This window comes from Labrus bergylta, chromosome 13 (genome assembly GCF_963930695.1).
Source record: "Labrus bergylta chromosome 13, fLabBer1.1, whole genome shotgun sequence".
Lineage (NCBI taxonomy): Eukaryota > Metazoa > Chordata > Actinopteri > Labriformes > Labridae > Labrus > Labrus bergylta.
In genome coordinates this window covers 13,207,908-13,222,665 of record NC_089207.1, presented here as the reverse complement: position 1 = coordinate 13,222,665, position 14,758 = coordinate 13,207,908, and the positions used below count along the sequence as shown (strand labels likewise).

General features: G+C 45.8%; 1 protein-coding gene across 4 annotated transcripts in view; it reads left to right on the top strand.

Annotated features, from left to right (window-relative positions):
• The first annotated feature begins 5,576 nt into the window (after positions 1-5,576).
• LOC109986946 (ras-associated and pleckstrin homology domains-containing protein 1-like) overlaps positions 5,577-14,758 on the top strand; it is a 58,466-nt gene continuing 49,284 nt past the window's right edge. For 3 of the 4 annotated variants that reach the window (XM_020637827.3, XM_065961931.1, XM_065961929.1), the window contains exon 1: positions 5,577-5,824. The gene's annotated coding sequence lies outside the window, so the exon portion shown is untranslated. Of the gene's footprint in view, positions 5,825-5,864; positions 6,016-14,758 lie in introns of those variants that run through there. The other variant, XM_065961930.1, reaches the window with a different exon arrangement.

Sequence of the window (14,758 nt, the reverse complement as noted above, 5' to 3'; positions counted from 1 at the left end):
GGAAATTGTGTGGCAGCAGGAAATGAGAAGGTGTTTTGCCGGTAAAAGGAGACGGCAACTTGAAGAATCTGTGGTTCTGCAAAACATTTGAGTGAAGCCTGTTTCACTAAATTTAACCAAATTTTTTTTTTTCTCTTTAGTCTCAGTGCTGCTGACAGCATGTTCTCTGAAACCTTAGAGACAAACCACAAGCGGCACCGTGAGTTTGTTCTTTACTTGTTGCTTTCATGTTTAAAGTTGGGAACGTGCTGAAACTTTGAATAACCTACAAATCCTGCAGATGCGTAAAGCCGAAGTGAGGATTGTGATCTAAGGAGTATGATTTGAAGGAGGTGTTCGCACATCCAACAATCCAATTGGAAAGAAAGAAAGAATCCAGCACACTACTCTTGCTCTGCATCAACAACCGTGAATATCACAACAGGGCGCTGGTAGCCTAGTGGTTAGTGTTTGCAGCCCATGTACGCAGGCTGTAGTCCTCCAAGCGGGCAGCTCGGGTTCAAATCTGTCCTGTGGCTACTTTCCTGTATGTCATTCCTCAATCTCTCTCTCTCTCCATTTTCAGTCCCCATCCACTGTCCTATCTTTTTTTTTTATATATATACTTTTACTACTTTATTAATCCCTGAGGGAAATGTTGGTTCACTCTGTTACTGAGAGACATGTTCTCACACACAGGACCTGAAGAGATTTCAGAGTGGAGCTGCTACACAGGGCACTTCGGCCGGCAGTACTCGATACCTGCCCTTGCGCCTCTCCAGCTACCAGACCAACTTCCATATTATGATCCGCTGCATCTTGACTTGAACCCAAGTCTCTTCGGACTGAGCTGCTGCCGCTGCCCTAAATGGCATAAAAGTTTAAGGAGTTGGATTAAAGATTTTAGTATTCAAAGGAGGGAAAAGTGTCTTTTTCAGAAAGAGATTTGGATAACCGTAAACTACAGAGCCCCTAAAGGCCTAAAACAAGAACATTTTAACATTTAGCACACAAGCGATCATCTTGTGCACAACATAATGAAGCTGTGGATCATCTTTGTTTATACTTAGGGACTCTGTGGCTCTGAAGGAAACTCCCTTAATTGGGCTGTGAAGCAGTATGTGTGCTTTGTTCTGACCCTGCTGTCGTCTCTACCTGAAACAACGTGTTGAACAAAGAAACGACTCGTTACCAGCATGAAATGGTAAACTGACTTGAGCTTGTATAGCGTTTTCTAGTCTTCGGGCGACTCAGAAAGCGCTTTTACACATCAGGTCACACCTACACATTCGCACCCTGATGGTAGAGGCTGCTGTGTAGTGAGATCATTAGAAGTAACTCATTTCTTTCATACGCCGCCGACGAAGCAGCGGGAGCATTTCGGGGTTAAGTGCCTTGCCTGAGAACACATTGAACATGTGGCTGCAGGAGCTGGGGATCGAACCCCTGCCCTTCTGGTTGAGAGACAATGACTCTAGAAACTGAGCCAAAACCGCCCCTAAACTATTCCGTGATATATTAATATTTTTCTTTTTTATGTACTGAATTATATCCACTGCACATGTAAATCTTTATTCTTTATTCTTTATTAATCCCTGAGGAGACATTCTGGTTTTACACTCTGTTAAACACTCTACCAACAGACCAACTTCCATACTTTGGTATTACTTTTGGACTTGACCCACCAACTCTCCAGTTCCCAACCCAAGTCCCTACAGACAGAGTTACTGCCTCCCTTCATTTCACATCCCATATAGTTTGTATGGCTTTGTACCCGGATGTCAGTAAAATGTAATGTTTGTGTTAACAGCGGACCAGCTTACCTTCGTTTGATAGCGAAGTGGTCTCTGAAGCAGGCACACCTGTGTGGGAGGGGTTAAGGTGTAAAGGTAAGTACAGGTTTGTTGGTTTGCTCTTCTTCTCTTGCTATCTTCTATCTGTAGATTCTTTGATTACACCATGAAGTTGTTTTTTGTTCTTTGGCCTCAGTCTAATGATTGTGCTTCATTTTTCATATTATTTCATCATAATTTATGCTTCTATGGAACAGTGCAATCATTTGGATATTTCATGTTTCATGCCAAACTCACCAAAACTACAGAGAGAACATGCAAACAGCGGAAACTCTGTCATTCTGCTCGGAGTGTTTTCAGGTAGATCAAACTGAAAGTGCTGACAAGACGACATCTGGTGTCTTTTGCCTGGAAACTCTGCTTTTGCAGAAGGTGCCGTCACCACCGCAAGCTTCAGTTACACGGAAAAACGGATTTAATTTTGCTGCCGTCATATTGTCGTTCATGTGAAGATAAAAAAATATGATCACTGGTTATCAGTCCTCAGGTGAGAAGTCATCATCAGGCTGATTTCATTCTTTTTTAACCAATTACCGCATTCACCATGTCTTTGGGAAACATTGTGTGATAATGGCGTTGAAACCATGTAATAAAAGTCAAACTGGTTGAGCTGTCATTACATATTTATGATTTACAGAAATGAAAGCAGGGAAGTCGGACATCCACCAGATTTAGCAGGAATGCTAATTATGCTTGGTTGTCCATTGCAGGTTACAAAAAACAAAGAAGCATGACCAGTGACAATACACAGACTCATAATTACCATACACACAAAGAAAATGTATATCTGTTCATGTTCTGTATCAGTTACCCCGTGCCTGGTCCCTGCTCGCACAGATCCCAGCTAACTGTAATTGTGTTTAAAAGTGAAATACTCTTTTTTTTTCCTGTTGAAATGTGTGAAACTTCAGATTCATGTGTGTCTTCATCCAGAGGCGCTGCTCATCAACAGGCAAGGCAGGCAACTGTTTAGGGCCCCCGGGTCTGCAGGAGGCCTAGCCCTGCAGGGAGTCCTGTGCGTGCAGGGAGCCCCGTAGGGCTGGCAAACCGAATAAACCTTTATGTTAATTCACAGAGTAAAGAAAAACCCCTGTGACGTATTGGTAACAATGACTGTAGTCCTCACCCACTCTGTGCAGCACAAACACACGCATGCACACACAAAGACACACACACGCACACCCACACACACACACACACACACAGACACACAGACACACACACACACACACACACATACACAGACGAGTTGTGTGTCTTACTATGTGGTTATGTGGTTTGTTTTCCGCCTCCTCTTCCTTTCTTTCTGCACAGTCGGCACAGTTATGATGTCATCATCAACAAACATCTTGTGAACAATATTTAGTTTTTTTTTACTGAAGATCCTGAAATATAAAAATTTGAATTGACCCCAAAATCACAAAACATTTTTACAGAAGCAAACAACAACACAAAGACAACATGAAGCTTTGTAGCTCAGCATGAAGCTGCAGTTCCTTCCAAATAAAAGCTTTCTTATCGATGCTATGTGACATACTAATAAAGCGATCGTTTCATATTTCATCCTCATCGATCCAGAAACTCACCCAGATATTTAAACGCCAAGAAAAACAACATACAGCTCTGTTTAGCATCTGACATTGTGCTCACTTTAAATCCCAACATCCCATCAACAAGGGCAATCTACGACCACTAGAGGGCAGACTTTTCAAAAACTTCTTGAAGCTGAGAGAGGGAGAGAGAGCACACTAAATGAGCAGGATCGAGAGAGGGCACCACAGACGGACCTGACTTCCCAAAGAGGACAGAGTCTGCACCTACTGCACCCAACAGGAGGTGGAACTACTTGTCCACTGTGCCAGGACACCAGAGACACGTACTTCCCTCTCATCCTCACAAACCAAATGGACAACGTGTGGACCTGCAGGGTCAGGTACATCAATGTGCAAATACTGCAGCTTTTAAAGAGTGTCCAGCAGCTCAAGCCACCATGAAGAGGACAGTCTGAGCATCACTGCACCATCATCTGCACTCCTCAGGGGCGTGTCCCGGGGTGGCCCAGCTGGTGGCCACACACATCCCTGTTATTCAAACTAAAGAAAATATGCTACACTCATATGTAAAGAAAACTACCAGCAGCCTTTTGCAAAAAAAAAAAAAGCCTTGATATTTTAACACAAGTCCCGCCTCTGACTGGGCAAACAGCCAATAAGAGTTCAGGACTTTCGGGGTGGCATCTGGGGGGGGGGGGGGGGATGCCACCCCTCTGAACACGCCCTTGGCACTACTCAAGAGGAAGTACAAAAAACTAAAAGGAATAAAAGCCTTAAATTAAAAAAAGGAAAACAAAGATAAAGTCATTTAGAGAAAAATAAGAAATAAAAACATTAAAAAGGAGACAAAAAAAAAAAAACAGTAAGGAGACGATTTCACGTAAAAGAAAGTCTGTAAGAGTGAAAAACCTGTAATGGATCATAATAGATGAAAGTACAGGATAATAATATAAGAGTAGAATAGAATGAGCTCATCAGACCTGATTGGCTGATGCTGATTCTGGGTTGGGCAGGACAGGAAACAAGGAAGCGGGGACGCGCAGGGCATGGATACGCGCTCCCGCTGAGTTTTTTGGGATCCGGTGTGGAGCTCAGGATGCATCAAGTCAAACACTACTACACCTGAATACAGGTGAAGGCCCCTTCAAAATAAGAGACCAACAATTTTTTTTTTTGAATTCTTAAAATTATTTTTTTAATTCTTAACTTACGGCCTCCTTACACACTTTTTATGTATTTAAAACTTAAACTCGTCAATAATGTTTCATTGTTTGTTTCAACTTGATGGTGCAGGGACAGAAGTGTTTTGTGTCAGATTGCGTTTCAGTTCTTCACGTACACACAAGAATATGTTGTTCGTGTCATAACTTGGTTTCACACTTGGTTTCACACTTGGCTGATTTTGAACAACTAAAAATGGCATCTCAGACAAAAAGCAACACCCAAGGCCTCTCAAAGAGAAGATCAAAAAACAGTTGGTGAAACTTTGGATCAAAAAATACAAAAACAAATCAATTAACACCTCCTCAAAGTTTCATTTAGAACAACCGAACACAAGATGAGGCCAGATTCATGGTTGTCCATCGGTTGATAGCCGTGCCGTATAAGATATTCTTTATTAATCCCACGAGGGGAAGGTACTGTTGCACTCTGCTGTGGAGACACACACATGATCCTATCGTCACTGATGGAGAGATGCCAGAGTGAAGAAATAACATAGCATCCCAGTCACCTCTCGGCAGTGCTTGAGGGGGCCCGTCACCTCTGCAGCTACCAACTTCCAGACTTGGTGCGCACCTGGACTTAAACCGACGACCCCCCCCCAGTCCCCACATCTGCCTATCTTGTTATCGTCTGTGCCCTAATCAGGACCATAAGTAACAAATGGACACCACGCTGTAGGCCTACTGAAGTAGCTGGGAGAGAAAATGTGGAACCAAAAACTCAGGAGGAAAGTGTTCAGTCAGGTAGGAATCAAGCGTGACTTCTATGAATCAACAATCGAGCTCCATTTTTGCAGCCAGTTGAGCAGCCGTACGTGTGCCATCAGGCAGGAGGCAGGTGTGAGGCTGCTCTCCTCTGAACCCTGCAGCTGTGCTCCCTTTCTTTCACTCAGGCTTCAGCTTCAGACATCATTGGCGAGGGTTTATTGTGAAAATCCCGCCCGGAAGTTGCCTCACCTCCCTGCCTCGACCTTGACGTCAGTGTTCAGCGGCGTTGGGATTCAGTGTGGCAGTAAGCAGCAGGGGGAATCAGGGAAATCTGGGATATCTCGGGAAAGGGGAGTCGGTGAAAACCGGGAGCGAACCGGGCGGAAAATCCCGCCGAAGCTTTTGACGGCACGACCGCGGGGGCTCCTGCCAGACTCGGCTCCTCTGTGTGCCGGCTGCTGGCTGCGGTTTTTTCCCCCCCTCCCTGAAACCTCCCTGGATCCGCACAGTAAGTAGCCCACTTCTCCTTCACCTCAATGCACCCCAATCCGAGCACATTCTCCCCGATGCTTTCTCTTTTATTTTCCGCCCTGGACGTGGGAGAAGACTCATGTTCGACCCTCCGCATTAGAGGGTGTTATTGTGTCAGAGCGGGTCCTGTGATTTAACATCCACCCGGAATAAACGCCAATTAATCCGGTGAGTGGCTGCATGTGTCTGCAGAGAAAGGAGAAGGGGTGTGGGGGGTGGAGGGGTGGGGGGGATGACAGAGAAAACGCTTCATGGAGAGAAAAACTGGCTTTCATTCGCTGCAGGTTGTTAAATGCATCCACGGATGCGGCTGCATAGGTGTTTGATTTATGCCTGTGAGCGGCTCTCTTCGTGGTGCATGTGTGTGTGTTTTTTTCTTTTTCTGGATGCTGGTGTTGGACGCTGCAGGGCCTGCAGAGCACCCCTCTCTCCCGGCCTGGATGCGCAGGTTCGCCGGGGGAGCAGCAGCAGCAGCAGCAGCAGCAGCAGCCGGCTGACAGCGCCTCTCCAGCCGGATTATTCGCGTCCATCCGCCGCAGCTCGGAGGCCGGGGCCGTGCTGAGCTGACACAAGCGAAAGGCGTGGCATTCATCTTACATTACACATTGCACGGGCGTGCTCCCCAGTTCAGCTGCTGCGCTGTTAAACATGCATACTTGTTCATGTATTGCACAGATATAACCGCGAGAATGGGACTCAGTCTATGTGAGCTGCTTTTCGTTTGAAAAATGTGTATTTGTTTCAGGAGGGGCATGGCTAGGATGTAGCCTCGAGCCTTCATTTAGGATTCATTTCAAATTCAGCATCATCAGACATGCAGGCCTGCCATATGCCTGTCTGTCTGTCTGTTTGTCTGTCTGTCTATCTACCCGTCTCTCCATCCTGTCCTCATGCTCATTCTGTTCATAGACTGTCTCTCTCTGTCTGACTCTATGCAGGTTACGAGGATGTTTCTCTGCTGGTACCATCCGTCCTCGTCTCTAAATCAGAATGTTTCTGGTGTCTTACGCTCGAAATGGTGTGATTAAGCAGCCAGAGTGAACAGGCAGGGCTGGAGTGATGGATTTGGGTCAAATGTCTCATGTTTGATGTGTGAAGGTGAACATGTTGGTGTTGAAGTTCAGGTTTCACATGTAAATCGTGATGTGAAAAGCTTCTACCGACACTTTGCATGGTTGAAGAATCCTTCCTGCATGTGATCAAGTAGTTCTATCAATGCGGACATGAGCATTAAGAGTGAGGTTCAAATACATCAGTGAAAGGATTTAATGCAGCACTGAGTGTTGTTCCAGTCAGGAGACGGAACGCAAAACCGGGAAGTCCTTCTGGACGATTGATTGGCAGATAAATCCCGTCGCCATTTGAAGTTGGACTGCACTTTGGCATCGGTGGAGCTGGGAATGACTTTTCATTCTTGGCCACGCTGACACGAAGGAGGAAGCTGTTTGAGATGTAGAGATGTCATCAACCGAAAGCCCGGAACGTTCTGTGATATTAAAACACTTTGAAGGTCGTCATAACAACAGATCTTTAAGCGTAGATATGAAACAAGTAAGTAAATTAGTTGCCTCACAGCGAGGAGGTTCCTGGTTTGAATCCCCGCGCATGTGTGGGTTCTCTCCGGGTTCTCCGTCTTCCTCCCACAGTCCAAAGACACGCTCGATGGGTTAACTGGTGACTCTAAATTGTCCGTGGGTGTGAATGTGAATGTGAGTGTGGTTCTCTATATGTCTGCCCTGTGATTGGCTGGTGACCGGTCCAGGGTGATTTTGATGCAGCCATAAGCGCCTGTTTTGCTGATATACCGACTGACGCTTTCTACTGGAGTTATTTCCAAAAACGTTCTTTATCTAAAGGTCCTTTAGACCCTGAAATATGTAAAAGCAGGCATGTAGTTGGGATCTGTATTAATGGTGAACTCCCAGCATCTTCAAACCTGGACTTCGCCGTTAATACGGACGCACGTGAATCACGCTGAGCTGCGCGGTGAACCATCTTCACTCACAGTCACCGGTAACGGGGGATTCGTTTTCTCAACTCTAATCCGTGGCGGGACCCGTCAGAGTGAAACGGGTCATCATTCAGACAGACTTGAGATGTTCCTCCTCTGCAGCAGTCGCGTGCAGCAAAGTGGGGCAGCATGGAGCATCTCCCCGTGGTGTCGAGGGTTAACTGGAGTATAAAAATTCCCTCCTGCCCTACTTCCTCTGAAGTCTGCCCCGGCTGTGTCCAACCAGCCACTCAGCTCGAGCTCCACGTCTGAGACCTCCGGGGTCCCGTTGCTTTCCTTCATTATTCTTCACAGCCGGTTAGAGTCCATCCTGCGCTGTTTGAAGGTTGTTATCGCGACATGATCGCCGTTATTTTATTGATCGATGGAATCAAAAAGTCCCTTTTAAAGAAATACATATCTTCAGTCTTTTTACTAAAAACTTCAGCGAGCAAAAGAGAGAGAGCACGCATAAATCGATCAAATATGTTGGACCGATACAGAAACTGTCCCAACAAACATCAGTGTGCAGAAGTTCAAGAAATAAATCGACATTATGAGCTGAAGACTTTAGTCAATGTGGGGTTGAAACTGTTTTTTTTTATCCATAGATTTTTAATAAAATAGCTTCTATCTTTAAAAATATGGTATAGGAACAGTATTTCTTTGGATTTTTTTTGTTGATTGTGTCTTTTTTGATTTTGTGTCCTTTAAAAATGCATTTTAGTAGCACGACCGGCGAAATGTGTCCTCGTACCAAAACGGTAGAACAGGTTGATGAGTAAGGACAGTGGATAGAGTATAAAAAAGAGAGAGAGAGAGAGAAAGAGAAAAAGCTGGGACGCCTGCCTGGAGGAGCACTGACGCTGTACATGGGGTGTGACCTGACCGGACTGTCCGCCTTGAGGACCGTAGCCTTCGTACATGGGGCGGGTGCACAAACCACTAAGCTACCGGCGTCCCGGAAACATCCTCTTTGAGTGAACGTGCTTTAATGTCCTAAATTTGTCAAGAGTTTGTGTGTCAGGAATCCTATCGTGTGAGTCATCCGGACGTTTTTAATGGTGTCTGGATATTTTCGCTCCACTCGTATGAGCTGCTGTCTGTCTGTTTGTTTGTTTTCAGTATGAAGTCGAAGAAATGTTTTACACAAACAGGAAATCATAAAAGACTGAAGCCAACTCACGACAATTCAACCATGACTGGACTGCTGCTGGCTCGGACTTCACAAACAAACAAACAAACAACATGTTTTTTACGCTTCCTGCAGATTGTCATGCAGCTGGTTCGAACATGTTGTTTTAATGTCTCACAGCTGTTTGCAGCTCTGTTCAACAACTTTATACTCCAAATTTATACTCCATGTAAACACGGCTCTGACAACAACACAGCCAGCGGGACTCGAGCTTCTCACTCATTGTAGACGGTCATACCTCACAGAGACATTTACACAGGATATACTGGATTTCTGAGATATTTATGTGTAGCATGTCACACATTCTGCCTTGAACGCAAAGTCTTCTCTTGAGTCCTGTTGAGTCCCTCATAGCCAATATTAAAACCTTTCCTGCACCCCTCCTTTGATCGGAGGCTGCGGTGTGAGTTGCACATTTTTATTTCCTGCAGCCTGAAGCATCCACATGCATCATGTGTGCTTCCTCTCAGCAGCTCAGTACTCATCCTGTAAACATCGGACTCAACGCACTCCTCACATCTGTATCAGCTGCTCCGGAGCCGTGTGTCACATTATTCTCCCTGAGGTCAAACCTGGTCACCATCTGATGCCGTTGTTTTCCTCTGTCGGTCTGTCTTTTCTCTGCGAGCTTTTCTTCCGCCAAGCGTGTGGAAAAGTCATCCCTCCTTTTTTTTTTTTTGGTCAGGAAATTCCTCCTGGTCCCGAGGGCGAGACAGACAGAGGGCCTGTGAGGAGCTGCAGAGCACATCTGCTGCAGGCCTCGCTTCATTCAGCCTCTTTCATGTTGTTGTTAAAGTCGCACCATCTCTGCTCTGGAGTTTAATGAAGCTGTTAAAAAGGCGGATTTGAAACTTTTCGTCCTCGATGCATTCAAGAAAACTTGGGACATTTAAGATGTAAGACACCATCAGAGCACCTTCATGTGTGCTCACTGCATGTGATACAGCCTTTTGGTAAACAGCTTGGATTTGGAGTCGCTGCCCTTGTTGCATTTTAAACTAGCTACAAAATAACATAAAAAAAAGAAGATGGCATGAGAGCATGCAGCATCCTCCGGTGTTGAAAAATGAAGCCAATGCTGAAGCGTAAAATACTGCAGTTCCTTGAGTGTCCACTAAAGGCTGGCTGCAGAAGCACAGGAAGTCACATACACACCTCTACGGTCTCCGTGCTCTAATGAACCTGCTACATTATGTTTCCTGTTCTCCAGTATGTTCTTCTCCACTCTTTAGTTCACATTGAGATTTTGTTTAACTACACGTAGCATTGATAGAAAGACACATATTCTCATTATAGCGTCGTATAGAGGACTCTGTTGCTTCATCCAGCACTTCCAGGTTGTTCTTTTTACGTCACGTCTAGCAGTCCTCCTGAAACCCTCCTGATATTTTCAGGAATACATCATTTGTGAAAACAGCTTCAGACAGCTCTCGACAGTTCAAGAGCTTCGTGCTGTTGATCTTCAGGTTTTTCCGAGCCAGCTGCCTGAGAGGAGAAATGAAGGATAACCCCAGAACCTGAATGTAGTGTCAGCCTGGACCAGCTGGCCAGCAGAGGTAGATTATACATATGAACATGTACGGTAATACAGTGACCTAGTTTCAGTCAGGTGGAGATTAGATACTGGATTAAGTTTTAAAGGAAGGCTGAACACAATCCTGGTGTTTAATTTTTACATTTTTATCAGAGCAACACACAAACACACAGAGCGACACAATCATGATAAAGACAAAAACTAAATGTAAAAACTTCCTGTTAAAGCCGGACTCGAGAAGTTTTTCTGAAGTTTACCAGAAAAGAGTCATTAAAATTATCCTTTAGATTTAGAAGATGTAGCGTGAAGCTCAAGGCGATGTCACACATTCTACCTACCTTACCTCTCACTCAGCGAGAGGTGAAGATTGTTGAAGGACATTTTAAGGTCACGTCGTGTTGTTTAACCACACGAGCCGCCTGTATTTTCTGTACGGACTCAACACACTCCTATAAAGATCTGCGTTTGTCTTTTAATCAGCTAACATCATGTATTAATGTTGGTTAGTGTGTGTGTGTTCTGTTTGTTGTTGAAACAGACAACTGGCCGATGAATGCTATGAGTCAGCGTGTGAGACACACACACACACACACACACACACACACACAGGCAGCATTAATGGCGAATCCAGATGAGGTAACACGACTCCCCTCTCCTCTGTCCCCCTGAAGTTAATTACTCTGTAAACTTAACACCATGGACACAGAAAAACAATAGAACATTAAAAAAAGACCTCATGATGTCTTTAACAAATGTTAACATTTTCAAGAAAATCTGATATCGGGATATCACTGGTAGTTCATGGTACACTATGAGCAGCAGGGAAAAACACACTCATTATATGCACCCCAGGAAATATCTAGATCATTTCAGGTGCAGCAGCAGCAGCGTGCAGCAGCAGCAGCATGCAGTAGCAGTAGAGCAGCGTGCAGCAGCAGCATGCAGTAGAGCAGTGTGCAGCAGCAGCATGCAGCAGCAGTAGAGCAGCATGCAGCAGTAGAGCAGTGTGCAGCAGCAGCATGCAGTAGCAGTAGAGCAGCATGCAGCAGCAGTAGAGCAGCGTGCAGCAGCAGCATGCAGTAGAGCAGCATGCAGCAGCAGTAGAGCAGCATGCAGCAGTAGAGCAGTGTGCAGCAGTGCAGCAGCAGCATGCAGTAGAGCAGCGTGTAGCAGCAGCGTGCAGCAGCAGTAGAGCAGCGTGCAGCAGCAGTAGAGCAGCGTGCAGTAGCAGTAGAGCAGCGTGCAGCAGCAGTGTGCAGCAGCAGCATGCAGTAGCAGTAGAGCAGCGTGTAGCAGCAGCATGCAGTAGAGCAGCGTGCAGTAGCAGTAGAGCAGCGTGCAGCAGCAGTGTGCAGCAGCAGCATGCAGTAGCAGTAGAGCAGCGTGTAGCAGCAGCGTGCAGTAGCAGTAGAGCAGCGTGCAGCAGCAGCATGCAGCAGCGGCTCTGTCTGTCTCTCTGTCTGTTTAATTCCACACAGATGTCGAGTCATTTTGGCAGCTGATACTGTGTTGATGCACAGCCCTCGCTTTTGGAAAATGTAATCTCATTTCTCCTTTTTATGTTTTTTTATCCCTTTATTGTCCCATTAGTTTTTTTTCCTTCGCTGCTTCTCTCGCGCCAAGCCACTCTCTCTCTCTCTCTGTCAGTGTTCATGTCCCTCGCCCATCGTGGAGATGCAGGGGCAGGCTGTGCAGCTGGAAATCAGGACTGTAGAAGAAACGTGTGCCTGAGACGTGTTGGAAGAATACAAATCCTTTTCTTAACATTTTAATTCAGGAAAACAATGACTGGCTGTGAGAAGGCGATTGGAATTTGTATATGTTGTGACTCTTAGGTAAAAACCCTAACCCACCACACATTAGCTGTTTTCACACATGCACTCCTGAAAATATCTAGAGAAAGAAAGCTCACCCCCCCCCCACCCCCCTTGAGTCGAAGCTCACACAGGTTGCCATGTGGTGGACACTGAAGCTTCAGTGTTTAGCCAGCTCTGCATCGGTCTGTAAACCTTTCTGCGTTCTAACCTCTCTCCATTTTTCAAAAGCATCTCCAATATTGATCCTAGTTTGAGCACGTTTCTGCTCGTGGAGCTTAAAACCGGCTACCCTCTCTGGTCCAAACAAATCCAGACCATTCAGGACCAGAATCTAAACTTAGAAGCAGGACATACTGGCTGCTAGAACAGAGGATGTTAGCATGTTAGCCCACATTGTAGTAAACCTTCAAAGCAGTAAGAACAAGTCACAAAAGTATTGCTAATTATAGTCCACCCTGAGCTCTGGTGTGTGTGTGTGTGTGTGTGTGTGTGTGTGTGTGTGTGTGTGTGTGTGTGTGTGTGTGTGTGTGTGTGTGTGTGTGTGTGTGTGTGTGTGTGTGTGTGTGTGTGTGTGTGTGTGTGTGTGTGTGTGTGTGTGTGTGTGTGTGTGTGTGTGTGTGTGTGTGTGTGTGTGTGTGTGTGTGTGTGTGTGTGTGTGTGTGTGTGTGTGTGTGTGTGTGTGTGTGTGTGTGTGTGTGTGTGCGCGCGTAAGAGGTCAAACAGAGTAAGTGTATGTTTTGGGTTTGTCGGTTGGTCAGTCGGCCTGGTTAGGAGAAACTGACAGTAAGTTTGTGTGTGTGTGGGGGTGGGGGGGGGGGGGGGCTTGAAGAATCTGTTGATACTGTAAGCCTGTCTGTTTTCCATTGCTCACACTAAAAGAGAAACGTACAGGCGTTGAACCTGTGTGTGTGTGTGTGTGTGTGTGTTGATATTATGGCTTGGAGTACTCCTGGAACAGCTACTGTTTTTTTTTTGTGCTGGCTCTTTCATTGGTGAAAACACGCACACTCACACGTGAAGCGGGTCAGATCCAAACCACAGCTACCTCCTACATCCAGACAGCTCTCTCCCGTCCAGATGGAAAGTATGCGAAGCTTCTGTCTGTCTGCCGACTTTTGTCTCAGTGTGAATCAACACAGTGTGTGTAGACTTGCACCGTGAGACTCTGCTGTCTATGTGCAGAGTGCGAGACGGGATCAGCTGTGACGGGTCACGGCGGTATCTGTGCTGAAGTCCAGAAACAAACTCACTGTTTATAATTTACTGTGAGTTTGGGAAAAAAGACACAACACAATATCTGTACAAGAGTCGACTTGTCCCTTAAACAATTCACCTCAAATCCTCTTGACGTGTTTGGAAAAATGTGAGGATGGAAAGTGAAGGAGGACTTTGCTCTCCTACTTCAGAAATATTTACTTTAGGATCAATGTGCCGAAAGCTCCTGTTGTCTTGAGCATTCACGAGGGCAACAACTAGGGATTCCGTTTGGTGCGCTTTGGTGCCGACCAATGGTTTCTGAGTGCAGCTGATGTAAAACATTTAAGGCCGTCTTGAAAACAGTGCAGTATGCAGTAGGGATGCAACAATACAGTCAGCCGGCATTTCAATACGTACCTCGGCTCTTTGGTCACGGTTTTCCGGTTCGGTTCTGAGGGGCAAGGTGTTGGAGTGTTTTCTTTGTTAGCGGTATTCCACTCTTGAGAGTTTAAGGCACATTTTACAGGAACAGCGAGGGGTTACTCTCCAAACCAGCAGGGGGCAGCAGCATTTTTCTGCTGAACATGTTTCAGAATAACTCGACTTGAGAAAACGTCCCAAGTTATGGAGACGGGAAAAAGAAAAGAGATGTCTGCACTCCTCTTTTATTTTATTTTTTAATTATTTTTATTTATTTATTTATTTTTTGGGCTTTTTGTGCCTTTAATGGATAGACAGGACAGTGGATAGAGTCGGAAATCAGGGAGAGAGAGAGAGTGGGGAATGACATGCGGGAAAGAGGCCACAGGTGGGAAGCGAACCCGGGCCGCCCGCTTGAGACGACAGCTTCCATACATGGGGCAACGCGCACTATCCGCGCACTCCTCTTGACTTATTGTTTGTTTTCCTTTGTCACTTCCTTCTCTCTTCTCGTGCCCTGATTCGCTGCCTGAGAATCAATCAGAGTGATTTTCTCTGCCTGACTGGTCGCCTCCGATTTTACATGTTGAAAAATCAAAAAAGCCCCCGACAAGCCCCGACCAGAACCTTTGAGCCCCGGCCCCTGACTATCAGCCGGTTTTTTGTACCTTCCTTAATGGACAGTAAATTGAGTTGAGACACGACCCTGTTTGAGGTGGGTTGAAGATCAAGTTTTAGTCCGTCATGTCTGCAGGCCA